At 55.4% G+C, this 14,663-nt stretch overlaps 1 long non-coding RNA gene and 1 pseudogene across 1 annotated transcript; both read right to left on the bottom strand.

Annotated features, from left to right (window-relative positions):
* Positions 1-1,550: 1,550 nt before the first annotated feature.
* LOC120673064 lies at positions 1,551-4,290 on the bottom strand. Its single transcript, XR_005674493.1, has 2 exons — positions 3,587-4,290; positions 1,551-3,487 (listed from the first exon to the last, which is right to left on the bottom strand). It is a non-coding gene; the product is annotated as an uncharacterized LOC120673064 (long non-coding RNA).
* A 5,877-nt stretch (positions 4,291-10,167) lies between these two features.
* LOC120674859 lies at positions 10,168-14,205 on the bottom strand (annotated as a pseudogene).
* Positions 14,206-14,663: the final 458 nt, after the last annotated feature.

The raw sequence follows: 14,663 nt of genomic DNA, 5'->3' as shown, positions 1-14,663 counted from the left end.
TACACACTTTCTACAGTGAGTCAACCATATACTTTCGGTATCCTCTAAACAGTGTGTGCAGACTCTATAGTCTATATCCTTTGTTCGATTATCCTGACAGGTTACTAAGAGTATGCCAGTCATTGATGGTTACGAACAACAATGCTCATAGGTCGAAGTCCTCTTGTTTGTATTCATTCCACATCCGTACACCTTCTTTACGCCATAGCAATAAGAGTTCTTTGACCAAGGGTCTTAAGTACACATCGATGTCATTTCCGGGCTGTTTTGGTCCTGGGATAAGTACTGGCATCATGATGAATTTCCGTTTCATGCATAGCCATGGTGGAAGATTGTATATGCACAGAGTCACAGGCCAAGTGCTATGCCCACTGCTCATCTCACCGAAAGGATTCATGCCGTCCGTACTCAAACCGAACCTTATGTTTCTCACTTCCAAGGCAAAGTCTGTGTATGTTCTATCTATTTTTCTCCACTGCGACCCATCCGTTGGGTATCTCAACATCGAGTCTTGCTTGCGTTCCTCTTTGTGCCATCGCATCAATTTAGCGTTCTCTTTATTTCTGAACAAACGCTTCAAACGTGGTATTATAGGCGAGTACCACATGACCTTGGCAGGAACTCGTTTTCTGGGATGCTCCCCCTCGACGTCCCCGGGATCATCTTTTCGGATCTTGTAACGCAATGCACCGCATACGGGGCAAGCAACCAAATTCTCATAGTCACCTCGGTAGAGGATGCAGTCATTGGGACATTCATGTATCTTCTGCACCTCCAATCCTAGAGGGCAAATAAGTTGTTTCGCTTCATACGTTGTGGTAGGCAATTCATTGTCCTTAGGAAGCATTTTTTTGAAAAGTTTCAGTAATTCACCAAATCCCTTGTCTGATACACCATGTGTCGCCTTCCATTGCAACAACTCCAGCGTGGTTCCAAGCTTCTTCAACCCATCTTCACAGCTTGGGTACAACAACTTGCGATAGTCCTCTAACATCTTCTGGAACTTTAGCCTCTCCTTTTCCCTCTCACAATCTTCCCGCACACCGCAGAATGCCTGCCCAAGCTCATCAGTGGGATCATTTTCACCCACCTTATTTTCAGGCTCTTCCATGGCAGTATCATTGTCAAAGGCACCGAGTCCAGGATGCTGCCTAGGAAAATCGTCATCATGATCTTCTTCTTCATTGTCTCCCATCATAACTCTCTTTTCTCCATGCTTGGTCCAACAGAAGTATTTGGGCATGAAACCGCTATCGAAAATGTGAGTGTGAAGGGTTCTCCTAGATGAGTAATCTTTATTATTCCGATATTCTGTGCACGGGCAGCACATAAAACCATCACGCTTGTTTTTCTCAGCCACATCCAAAAAATAATGTAGGCCATCTATAAATTCCTGGGAACGTCGGTCAGCTTTGTACATCCATTGCCGGTCCATCTGCTTGGCAAATTAATGAATATAATTCATTACACGGATCGAATAAATGTAACCAAATGAATAAATTCTCATGAGTGCAACAACATGAATAATAATTGAAACAAAAAGGCCATAATAAAAAAGGGAAAGAGATACATGCTAATACAAAAACGAAAAAGATACATGCAATTTGAATAATAAACACATCGTACACCCTAAGGTTTACATAAAAGACCATAATAAAAAACAAAAAAGATACATGCTAATACAAACTACTCATTAGACCTACGGACCAAGGACTCGTGAACCGCCTCGCGAAGTCTCTCTACATTACGATCAAATTCTGCTAGTCCAGCCGCTTCACGCCTTGCATAATATCGAGCCATCAACTCGTGATCATCTTCAGTACCATACAATTCAATAGGATTTTCATGCTCAAATCTGCGATTTTATTTTTAAAATTCAAAGCATTGAAATGCTTTCTTAATCAAACGACGAATACGGCTTCTAATAAGTCCAACATGCTCCTCTGGGCGGAACTCAAGAGAATGTCCGCTGTGCTCCAGTTGATTGCATACCGACGCTTGGGCGGCCGCCCGACGCTCCAATGTATCATGTTGCATACTCATACTCGCTACACTTGTCTTTTACAACAACAAAAAATTAAATGAATTCTTACAAACTAGAGTGCCAAAATAAATACATCAATAGAGCATAAAAATTAATCATTTCTAATAATATATTGTTGCACTTACAATAACTATTACTTTTATAAATTCATATCAAATCCATTTACACATACTCTCATGGTAAAAATTAAAACTTTCTATTATCCTCATTTGAGTTATACAAGAAAATCAACTCTATATATACAAGAAAAAATAACATCAACTCTCTATTCTCTTGTAGATGAACTACTACAAGCCAAAAGCTTCTACATATGCACAGCTAAAAGTACCACACCACATTTGAGCTCAAATGGTGTAAAAATCAAGAAAACTTTCACAATCTAAATATCTCCTCCATTTATCAATTTCTAAACCATAAAACGAGCTACACAAAAATGCAAGATGAGAGGAACAAGCTCCTAACCTTTGAAGTTGTTGAATGGATGGAGAATCAAAGAGTCTTCACAAATCATAGAGCAAATGGGCAAACTCTCCCCCCACCCGAGCCAAGAACAGCCGCAAGAACTTAGCTGAATGGCTCGGGGAGGGGAGGAAGAAGGGGTAATAATTGACCGTGGGTGTTTTGTCCCGGTTGGACCCACCAACCGGGACCAAAGGCCTAGATTCCCTGGGCCTTTGGTCCCGGTTGGTGGCTCCAACCGGGACCAATGGTCTGGCCGCCACTTGGTCCCGGGTGGAGCCACGACCCGGGACCAAATAACGAACCTTTGGTCCTGGCTGGTGGCTCCAACCGGAACCAAATGGCGGCCGGACCATTGGTCCTGGTTGGAGCCACCACCCGGGACCAAAGGCCCCGGTGCACTAGCCCTTCGGTCCCGGTTGGTGGCTCCAACCGGGACCAAAGGCCCCTATGCTCCCCGCCTGCCCGGCTAGCCGTTGGACCCAGAACTAAAGCACTCTTTAGTTCCGGGCCCAAAGGCAGCCGGGACAAATGACCTGGATCAAAGGCCTGTTCTATAGTAGTGGATCTCAAAGAACAAGAACATCTAAATGTTAGAATTGTATGTTAGAACATGCAGATTAGATTTTACAGTACAATTAACTGCTCCACAACAAGGGAGCAGTCATAGGGACCCATAACTGTTTCTCTTATTTTTTTTACAGACTGAACATAATTCTTGTGATTACAGTAATATAAAAGCTATGCATTAACTGATAAATTAGAATTATGCATCCTAACTGATAAAAAAGCCTCAAATGTATATCACAGCCACTTTGTCCAAGTAAAGCATGAAAAAGTAAAATAAACTGTATTGAGTTAAAAATTTATCTGTAATCACAATCAATGTAAATGCATCCAGGCCCAACATACCTTCTCTGTTGTTCAAATCTGCTTCCTAGCCTAGACATGGATTCTTTGGCAAAGAGTTGTGTGTGTCTGATTCTAAAATATCATTGACACAAAAAAAAATTCTAGCTCAATTCATACAGGATTAGGATAACATTCACACCAAAATCAGGACTAAAATTGTAGTGTTAATACCAGTAAGCCATTTATTCGTCTAGCATCGAGATCCCCCATATATTTGATATTGTACTGAGCCCTAAAGCAGTGAGATTTGAGGAGCTTCAATCAAAGAAGCAGGGCGAACTTCAACACCTACTGATTTTTCTCTGAAGAAACAAACTGCACATGATAAGAACAAGCAAAAATCCCCCCTGTAGACTATGCATTGCTGCTGCAGGGCACGCATAGTAGTGTGATAAGAAAAAGAGAACAACGCAAACAGCCCATCTACATATGTGCAGAGGCTATGCATTGCTGCTCCAGCCCAATAATATAATCTGAATATAAAGTCCGTAATAATCTGTAATCAAATCAACAGTCAAACTATGTGAATCAAGGTTTTTTTTTCACGATGCCTCTAAGTTCAGTTAAGACTTAGAATTAAGTGAAGCAATTCAGTGGATGACAAAAATAAGTTAGTTGGACCATAGGCCAATCAGAAGTGAGGCTAAGAGGGGCAACAATTGTAAGGAAAGGATCACCAAATTGATTTAGATTATTCAGGGAATCACATTATAAATAAATGTTAAGGAATTGATGTTATATCACAGTGTCAAAGTCTTTCAGTGATACATTGCTAAATCCAGCATTCAATGAGCAGTCAAAACATTGAACAGGCTAGGGGTTGTATGCGTAGATGATAGAGGCATACCTGACTGCAGAAAATTTATCTAGACGTTGAAACTTGTCGGTGTCCCGACCCGGGGGCCCGGATCCCAACTAGTGAATGCTGCGTGTTTTCTCGTCCCAGATGATGATGTAAGAGGCAATCACAGTAATGCACGGTTTATCCTGGTTCCGGCCGCGGGGCCGTACGTCCAGCAAAGGGGGTGTGCGAGGGCACTGTATTATCTTGCACCCGGAGTGCTTGTAGTAGGGGGTACAAGCGAGGCGAGAGAGGGAGAGAAGCTCCCAAGGTCTCAGCTAAGAGTGGAGTCGGTGGAGATGAGTGCTCAGTAGTCCTTGTGCGTCCTCTTGAGGAGAGAAGCCAGAGAGACCAAGCAGACTAGAGTCCAGACCAGGGAGATCAGCCAGCCCCCGCTAAAGGAAGCCCACCTCCTCCTTTTATAGGTATACGGAGGGGCGGTGTACACGAGTGGGGGCATGGAAGTCGTCGTTTTCCCTTGAATCGCGGGGTTACAGTGGTCGGATACTGTAGGAAGTACACTGTGGGAAGGCGGCAGTGCGTCGCTGTCGTCCTGGATTTCGTCCTTCGTCCTGTAGTGTTCCGGCGGTAGTTATGGCGCGGGATGGCTCCGGTCCACCTGGTCGGGGCGCAGGCGTGCACACTAGAAGGCCCGGGGGACACGTGGAGGTCCCGGGCCTCTGAGAGGAGGGGGGAGGTCCGGGATCCCCCCCGTGTGTGATGCGCCGGACCCCTTCCCCAGTGGGAGGCGAGTCCGGGAGGTCGGCGGGAGCAGTACCGAGCCTGTCTTGTCTCGCGTCGCAGGTCCCAAGGCGCTGCCACAGCATCCGGGATGGCGGTGTGGTGACCAGAGCCAGCGGATGGGACCCCGGTCATATCTACTGTGGGAGTGGCGGCCTGACGCCGCCCGTCCTTTGAGCCGTGGTGGAGTGGCTGGCTTTGAATGCCTTCATACAGCGAGCGGTTGGGCGGCGGACCCGTTTGTCCTTTGTGCCGAAAGACGGCCTCGAGCGAGGCGGAGATGAGACACCGCTCGAGGGTAGATCCGCTACCCCCGAGCGAGGCGGAGATGCATTGCGCGATTGAGGGACCTTTGAGCGAGGCAGAGAATAAGTTACCCGCTCGAAGGTATATCCGCTACCCTCGAGTGAGGCGGAGATTGGTCTTCTGCTCGAGGGTAGTTCCGCTACCCTCGAGCGAGGCGGAGATTGGTCTTCTGCTCGAGGGTAGTTCCGCTACTCTCGAGCGAGGCGGAGATTGCCCAGCGGACCCGAGAGGGACCCTCAAACGAGGCGGAGATTGTTCAGTGGGTTCGAGGGGAATGTGAATGGGCCGCACGCTGGGCCTCTTTGAGTCCTTTCCTTTCTTCCGGACGGGAAGCAGGCCGTGGGCCTTCGTGGGCCCAATTGCTTTAACAGGTGTTTGTGTTTTTTAAAGCGATCTTAGTACCCCAATTAGGGTGTCCCTAATTGTGGTACTCGACAGTAGCCCCCCGAGGCTTTGGTCGAGTCAAGGGATTCGACCAAAGGGTATTTCGGTGATTTCTCCCTTGACGTGATCGGAGACTGCCGTGCCCCCGCCAGGCGCGCCTGGGCGCCGGCCCGGCGGATGTGACAACTCGTCAGACGGGGTAGTGCGCCTGCGGGCAGGGTGCTTGAGGCGCGTGCCCTTTTGTTTGTTTGTTTGAAGGACGAAACGTGTCCGCGTGCTGAGGAGGGCCAGGGCGACGGCGGCGCCCGCTGCTTGGCAGCTGGCGCTTTCATCACGCTGTTCCGCACGCAGTGCCTTGGCTCCCGCGTTCCTGGTCGCCTTGTGGCGCGCTGTTCGAGGGCAGCCGGCCAGAGCCGACGCCGCACCACTTAGCGTCCAAGGGCTGAGCTCCACTTTATTTCGTTTGGTCGTGTCTCGGTGCGGTGACCGAGGGCATCCTTTATTGGTGGATTGCCGCGCCTTCACGGGTAACACAAGCCTCCGCTCTTCGCCAAGCTTGAAGCTTTGTGCCCGGCGCAGCTATAAATAGGGATCGTGAGGTTCCCTTTCTTCTTCATCCTCCCAGCTCTTTCTTCCAGCGTTGCCCAACTCTTGTAATGTTTCCTTTGCCTTTTTGTGACCGGCCCCCAGATGGGGTGGCCTGGCTTTTTTAGGCTTTTGGCGCTAGAGGAATGCTTGCGAGCGGTTGGGGAAGACCGGAGTGGGCGTGCGCTCCATCCCTTAGGTTCAGTGGGATCAGCAGAAGAGCATTGGGCCCGTGGGGTCCTGCTTCTGCGATGTCCCATAGCCTGAAGGGGGATGGAGACGCCTGACCATGGCGTTCGTGCCAGGTTGGGCGGCTGTTCTTCGCATCGTCCCCCCAGGCGACAAGGTTGCTCTCGGGGAGACGGTGCGGAGGGTGCTGTCCGCCAGCTCGACCCCCCGCATGGTCTTCGGTGGAGGAGACGCTAGAAGAAGGCTTGCGAGGAAAGCATCCCGCTGGACCCGTGTGGTCTGGGGGCTGGTCCTCGCATCCCTAGCAGCCTCGCTGTTGCGTCAGCCAGGGGCCCGGTGCCTTTCTTCGTCGCCCGATCCTCCCCAAGACAGGGAAAATTGCCACGTAGGTGGCAACGTGTTTGTATCTTTCGATGGCTTCGCAGCTGGTAACCGTTTGTAATCTTTATTCGCATTGAGCAATAAAGTCCCCTTTCTCCACTGCTGGGGAGGATTACCGAGGGTATAGGGGTGTACATAGAGTTACGACCCTCGAATATGTGTGAAGTCTCCTTCGCGGGGGCGCGTCAACGCACCCGCGGGTGTAGCCCCCGAGGCCTTGGAGGAGCGTTTGTGCTCGTCCAAGGGCTACAAACATTGTCCCACTGGGTAGCTTTACTGGGATGGCCGTCCAGCGTCTTTTTCAGCCGGCATCGGCACTTTTTCAGCCGGCCTCGGCATTCTTAGTGCTGGTACAACGACCCGGCGTTCAGCTTAGCCATTAGGGGAGCGTACGTTAATAGCGGAGGGTTTGATTAGACACATGGAGCTTCACAATGGACGGTTGTCGACTTATTCGAGGGTGTGGTTTGTACCGTGGTGTGCGGGGAGCCCCCGAGCCCAGGCCCGTGTGAAGGCGTTCAGGGGAACCCTCGAATTCGATTACGACCCTCGTCGCCCTTTCGCAGGGAGGAGGGGTGAAGCGCACCATGCTACCCATGCCCGAGCCGCAAGCCATGGCTGCTTCTATGAGCTATTAGCGGGTTGTTCAAGTGGACGTCCGTGCCCCGTTCGATAGGGGTCGGCTCGTGGTCCATGGACACATCTCATAAAGCGCTCGCGAGGGTTCGCTAGGCGGGGCTCGAACCCATTCGGTAGGGTTCGAGGGCTCGATGCTCTCCCTCGATGGGATCCCCCTTCTAGGCACCCTCGACTGGCCCTGAACACTGCGTAGGATGTCTCGAACTCCGCGTTCGAGGGTAGCTTGTACGGCACATCCCTGCAGTCCCTGACTCCGGTGATCTGGGGCGCCTGTCGATCCCCCCGAAGGGCCAGGCTTCGAACCCCTGATCTGTAAGGCCTCGAAATGCGATTCCTTCGAGGGTAAAGAGACCACATGAAGGAATATTCCGTCGTGATCTGAAAGCGTCCCAGAGTCGCGAGCCACGCTTGTGCGCGGGTCTTCCGCCGGTAGCGGGCGGCGTGGCCCGATTTGTGCGGCACGGTGTGGGCGCGCCTTTTCAGGCGACAGCCTCGGGCAAACGAAGCGGCGTGGGAGGCGGCTGACGGATGGGATAGCACAACAGTCGCGCCGCGCCCGCCGGTTACCGTGCTGCATTTATTGCGGCGTGCGCACGTGGGGACTCCGCGGTCGTGGGGCCCATCCGTCAGCGATAGCAAAATCTACCGCATTCAATGCGGTAGATTTAGGCTGTGGCTACGGATAGCGCCCGACTAGGTGAATAAATACGAAGAGAAAGTGGGCGTTTTGGGTTCACCTGGCCATTTGCCTTCATCCTGTTTCGCCTTCTCCGCCTCCGTCGCCTCCTGAACCCATAGCCAAGAGCGAGAAGGAGAAAGGAGAAAGAGAGAGAGAGACTTAGCCATTTCGGAGCCTTCCTTTTCGCATCCCCCCTCGACTCTCGGAGATGTCGGACATCCAGGAGCCCTTGCCATGGGGGAAGTCCTCCGCCACCGAGGCGGTGCTGGAGCAGCTGGTCGCCGAGCGGCTGCTGCCACAGAACCCGGACTTGGGGGCTCCGGCGTGGATTTCCCCGCACCCGGATGAGACCGAGCCGAAGCCCCCGTAGAGCTACGTCGTAAGCTTCGTGCGCCTCCACGAACGGGGCTTCGGCGTCCCCGTCAGCAAGTTCATGAGGGCCCTGTGCGAGTACTACGGAGTGGAGCTGCACAACTTCAGCCCCAACTCCATCTCGTAGGCAGCGGTCTTCATCGCCGTCTGCGAGGGGTACCTCGGCATCGACGTCCACTGGGATCTCTGGATCCACCTGTTCCGCGGCGAGCTCTTCGTCGAAAACGCGCGGAACCAGCCGAGGCGGTTCGCGCGCGCCGGTGGCCTGACGCTCCATGTCCGCCCGAACTGGAGGAACCTTTACATCACAAGCAAGATGACGACAAACAACTCCGGGTGGAGCCGAGGGTGGTTCTACCTTCGAAACTTCAGTGGCGCGCTCCCGGCATTTACCAACAAGGTTCTTCGGGAGCGTCCGGCGAAGTGGGACTGGGGGGTGTCGCCCCCGGCACAACAAGCCAGGCTCGAGGGCCTCACCGATGCGCTGGCGCGTTTGGCGAGGAAGCGGTTGACAGCGGCGGCCGTCATCGCGAACTTCCACCGGCAGAGGGTTATCCCTCTCGTGGAAAGGGCCTTGCCGATTTTCGAGCTCGCCCCTGGGAGCAAGGTTGAAGGCTCGAGGACGTCGAGCAAGCTTCTCTCCCACACCAACGCCGCCCGGAGAGCGAGGTACGCGGTGGCAGAGTTTCCCCAAGATCCCGCGGATCTTTGGAGGATCAAGATGCGCCCCGAGCCGGGGTATATTTCCCTGGTAAGTCTTGGCTTCGAATTCGTCGTGCGTCGTGTAACTCCCTTTTCCTGACCCCATCTCGGGTGTGTTGTATAGGGGTTGAGGTGCGGCATCTCGAGGCCCCCGGCCCCAGAACAGCGCCTGATCAATCGCCTCCATGCGGAGAAGATGAAGAGGCGGAAGGATGCGGCGGAGGCAAAGGCCGAGAGGAAGAGGAAAAGGAAGGCGGCGCACGACAAAGCGCGCCAGCTAGCTCGGGCGGAGGGGAAGCCGCAGCCCGCTACACCTGAGTCCTCGGAGGAGGACGAGGAGGAGGCCTCGGGCGCCGAGGACCACGCTCCGAGGGGGGACGGGGAGGGCACGAGCCCCCCACCGTTCTACCTGTGGGATGAGGAAGAGGGAGCGACCGTGGCACGAAAGGAGCCAAGGGCCGCAGGGGGGTCGTTGGCGAACCTCTCCCTCGAGGGTGCGGCGCGGGGGCCATCCTCGCCGGCGGCCGGCGAGGAGTCGCCTGCGCCCCAAGTGCAGATCCGTGGCCACGAGGCCGCGGCGGGAGAGGATTCGTCCGCGCTGGCAGCCTCGAGCCACCGGGCCGACACGAGGAGGGCGGCTTCGGGGCAGTCTTCGAGGGACAGCACGATGCCCCGAGGCCGAAAGACCGCCACGAGGAAGCGGAGTATGAGCGCTCGATCTGGGTAAGTATTTCGGATCTCGTTTTTGTCACGTATTTGGCGGATTTCTCGATCCTGCTCAACTCGCATCACTTGATTTTCAGCCCCGGGGCCGTTCTCAAAGATGCGGTGCAGCTCGCCCCGGCGAAGGCTCTCAAGACCGGGGCGCGCAGCACGCCGCACACGGCGCCGCAGCCCCAGCCTGATGTGGATCTCGAGGCGGCGGCCGCGAGGCTATGGGAGGCCCTGGCCCGAGGTGCCCGGGCGGCGCAGCTGACTCGGGCACAAGAGGGAGGCGACGCTGGCCAGAGGGGCGCCGAAGCGGCTGCTCAGGCCGACGATGCCGAGGAGACCGGCCGGGGCGGTACCGGTGGCGCCGCCCAGGCGGCCATCGACATTGAGGCCGGTCAGGGCGACGCGGCCCGCGCCGCCCAATCGGATACAGAAGGAGAAGCTGGCGGGGGCGTGCAGGAGCGCCCTGCCGGCCAAGCTGCGGAGGAGACCCTCGTCTTCGAGCCCTCGAGGGTCGAGGGCGAGGGCCTCGCAGAGGACATGGCGCAAGAGGCGCCAGAGATAGAAGGAGCCCCCATCTCGGAGCCCACCGAGGCCCGGGACGAGGGTACCGTCGCGATAGTGCCCGTGCCCACGGCGCAGGGGGGCGCAACGGCGGTGGTGGAGCTGCCAGACAGCAGCGAGGAGTATGGGGACTCGATGGATATCGACCCCGCTGCTGCGGCGAGCGCCGCCGCACATATTGCCGAGTTCGCGTCGGCCAGCGCGGGCGTGCTCGAAGCGGGGGCGTCGGAGGGGAGCCACCTCGGGGTTATCGTCCCGTCCGGTGTCCCCTCAGAGTTCCTTCGCAAGGAGCAGGAGGAGGAGGAGGCCTAGAACAAGCAGATGGGCGTTGGGCGCGAGATCTTGCAGGCCCTCGACCGCGCTTATCAGCTTCATCAGAACGCGGATTACCAGGTCAGCCAGGTAAATATTTCCCGCCGAAAATTGATCGGATTTGGTTTTAGTTTTTCCTGTCTTCACCCACGCCGTCCCCCTTTGCAGCAGCTGAGGGAAATCTCGCGCGAGAAGAGCGCCGAGATGAACCGGCTGTACTCCCAGATGAGCCAGCTCGGGCAACACAACGCCGAGCTGGTGCTCAAAAATATCGATGCCAACACAAAAATGGCCGATCTGGGGGCGCGTCAGCAGGCGCTGGAGGAGGAACTGGCCCGGGTCACCGATGAGCGGAACGCCCAGAGGGCGGCAGCGGAGCAGAAGGCTCGGGAGGCCGAGGCGCAAGCCGCCGAGCTGCAGCGCCTTCGGACGGCGCTCGAGGAAAGAGCTCGGGAGGCTGAGGCGCAGAGCGCCGAGCTGCAACGCCTCAGCGCCACTCTCGAGCAGCAGAAGGCCGAGCTCCTCCACAAAGAGGTGGCCATGGTTGCGCTCGCCGGGACCCTCCAGGAACAGGGTGTGGCCCTCGAAGAGATGGAGGTGGCCCTCCAGAACATGGGGGCTAGCCTTAAGGAAAAAGAAGCCTCCTTGTCCTCGCTCGAGGAGGCCGCCCGTTCCCAGAGGGAGGAGGCGCATAAGAATATGTCGGGTGAGTACCTTCGATTTTCTGTCGATTTGTTTCTTTTCGTAGCTAATGTTGATTTCCTTTACTCAGAGCTGAGGCAAAAGGTGGCGGACGAGACCGCGGCGAAGGAAGCGGTCCACACAGCGCTCACGGCGGCACAGATGGAGTTTGATGAGCTGGAGCAGACCGCCGTGAGTGTCTGTCAAGAGCTCGAGGGGGAAGGTGCCGTCTCGGGCAGTTCGGTGATCAGCCGCCTGCGCGCGCTAGGCGGCCGGATTGCCGAACACGCCAAGAGTACCTTCCGCCTCGGTGTCCTGCGGGCCCTTGCCGTGGCCTCGACGCATTACCTCATGGATCTCCAGAAGGTGTCGTCGGGGTACGTCGTGCCCGATGATGCTGACGCGGACGCCGCATCGGCCATCATGGATGAAGCCGATGCGGCCGCGGAGGAGTTCGCCACCGTCCTCGCCGAGAAGCTCGAGGCGGACATCCCTCCCATCGCCGAATTCGACGCCCCTGAAGACCCGCAAGGGGGGGATGGTAGCCTGTAGGACAGTTGGGCCTCGAAGCCCATGTAAATAGATTAGTGTTTATGTCATAGTCGCACTTTGTTATCGCATCCTATGAGTATATGAGTATAAGAGATTTTATTTTCATAATTTGAATGCGTGACCCGTCGAGGCCTTGCGTGTTCGAGCCTGTTATTTCTTTACTTTATTTCCGTGTTCTTGTATGCGACTTGGACGAACGTCTGCGAGGGGGTTCGCGTTCATAAGCAACGTAGGCGTAGGGTGGTGAGGGGGGTGCCGTATCCCGGAGGCGTAGGCGGCCCCTCGACTCGGCCGGCCCTGTCCGTAGTTGCTTACGCCTCGCGCCGGTTTTTTCCAAGGATACGAGAAGCTTAGGGTCGAGACGGAAATATTTCGAAAAATATTGGCGACTTTTTTGGGGACGTTCGGGGGTTCCCCCCATAGTAGCCCCCGAGGGAGGCTCGGCTTTGCCGAGGGTAAAGCCGAGCTTACCTCAATGTTCGTGCGCGCCCGAGCCCTCGAGGGTCGGGAAGGTTCCCAAAAAGTGATAAGTGAAGGGTGCTTCCTTATTATTTCGGGAAATTGAAAATGTGATTACGAACAATATAGAAATAGCTTGAAATGCTAAGGGTAGAAACGACGTAGCTGTTGTATATTCCAAGCATTGGTGAGGACTTCGCCTTTTTCGTTGGCCAGCTTGTACGTGCCGGGTTTGAGCACCTCGGCGATTATGTACGGTCCTTCCCATGGAGGTGACAGCTTGTGGCGGCCCTTGTTGTCCTGTCGAAGCCTTAGCACCAAGTCCCCTTCGTTGAGGTCTCGGCGCCGGACCCTCTGCGCTTGATACCTTCGCAAAGACTGCTGGTAGCGCGCAGAGTGGAGGAGCGCCGTGTCTCGAGCCTCGTCCACTTGGTCCAGCGAGTCTTCGTGAACTCACTGGTTTCGTTGTTCTTGATATGCCTTGAGCCTTGGCGATCCGTATTCCAAGTCGGTGGGGAGGATGGCCTCGGCGCCATAGACGAGGAAGAACGGAGAGAAACCCGTAGCTCTGCTTGGGGTCGTCCTCAGGCTCCAGATGACCGAGGGTAGCTCCGTGAGCCACCTCCGGCCAAACTTGTTCAGCTGGTTGAAGATTCTTGGCTTTAGTCCTTGGAGGATCATGCCGTTGGCACGCTCCACTTGCCCGTTCGTCTATGGGTGTGCCACAGCCGACCAGTCCACACGTATGTGGAAGCTGTCGCAGAACGCCAAGAACTTCTTGCCGGTGATGATCGAGTTCGGGACCCCGAACCTGAAGACGATGTCAGTGAAGAATTGGACTGCTTTCTCGGATTTGATCTTGCCGATGGGTCGAGCCTCGATCCATTTGGAGAACTTGTCAACCGCTACCAGTAAGTGGGTGAAGCCCCCAGGCGCCTTCTTCAACGGACCGACAAGATCCAGCCCCCACACGGCGAACGGCCACGTGATGGGGATGGTCTGCAGAGCATGGGCCGGAAGATGTGTTTTTCGAGCATAGAACTGGCACCCCTCGCAGGTCCGCACAACGTCAGTGGCGTCGGCGACTGCGGTGGGCCAGTAAAAGCCTTGTCGAAACGCGTTACCCACGAGAGTGCGTGGCGCGGCGTGATGGCCGCAGACGCCGGCATGGATGTCGCGGATCAGCTCCTTGCCCTCGGGGATGGGGATGCATCGTTGCAGGACACCCGAGGGGCTACGCTTGTGTAGCTCATTGTCGATTAGGACGAAGGACTTGGCCCGCCTGGCGAGGCATCGCGCCTGAGCGCGGTCCGAGGGTAAGATCCCTCGAACTATCCAGTCAAGGTACTGGACGCGCCAGTCTTGCGAAGTGGGGGCCTCGTCAACTTCCATTGCTTCGGCCTCGTCCGCGGAGGTGGTCCCGAGGTCAAAGTCCATGGGCTCGACCCCGTCCGCCGGGGGGTTCCCGCCGGGGGGCCCGGCAGGCGAGGGGCTTGGCTCCGTCGGTTGATTGAACTCGACGGAGGGCTTGGAGATGTCACGAGCGAAGATGTTCGGGGGGACGGTGGTCCGCCCCGAAGCTATCTTGGCCAGTTCGTCGGCGTCCTCGTTATACTTGCGCGGGACATGATTGAGCTCAAGGCCATCGAACTTGTCCTCGAGGCGGCGTACTGCGTTGCAGTACGCCTCCATCTTCGGGTCGTGACAGCTAGACTCCTTCATGACTTGATCGACGACGAGTTGAGAGTCCCCGCGTATGTCGAGGCGCTTGACGCCGAGTTCGATGGCAATGCGGAGGCCCTCAAGGAGGGCCTCATACTCCGCCATGTTGTTCGAAGCAGGGAAATGCAAGCGGGTCACGTACCGCATGTGTTCTCCGAGGGGTGAGATGAAGAGGAGGCCGGCACCGGCGCCGGTTTTCATCACCGACCCGTCGAAGTACATAGTCCAGCATTCGCCCTGGATTTGCGATGGGGGTAGCTGAGTGTCCATCCACTCAGCCACGAAGTCAGCCAAGATTTGGGACTTGATTGCCTTGCGAGGGGCGTAAGTGAGTGTTTCTCCCATCAGCTCCACAGACCATTTGGCAATTCTACCCTCGGCTTCCCGGTTGCGAGCTATCTCTCCCAAGGGGAAAGATGAGACCACGG

The sequence above is a fragment of the Panicum virgatum genome, chromosome 5N (assembly GCF_016808335.1).
Source record: "Panicum virgatum strain AP13 chromosome 5N, P.virgatum_v5, whole genome shotgun sequence".
Lineage (NCBI taxonomy): Eukaryota > Viridiplantae > Streptophyta > Magnoliopsida > Poales > Poaceae > Panicum > Panicum virgatum.
Note: the sequence above shows the minus strand (reverse complement) of the source record. Positions and strands in the feature narration are given on the sequence as shown.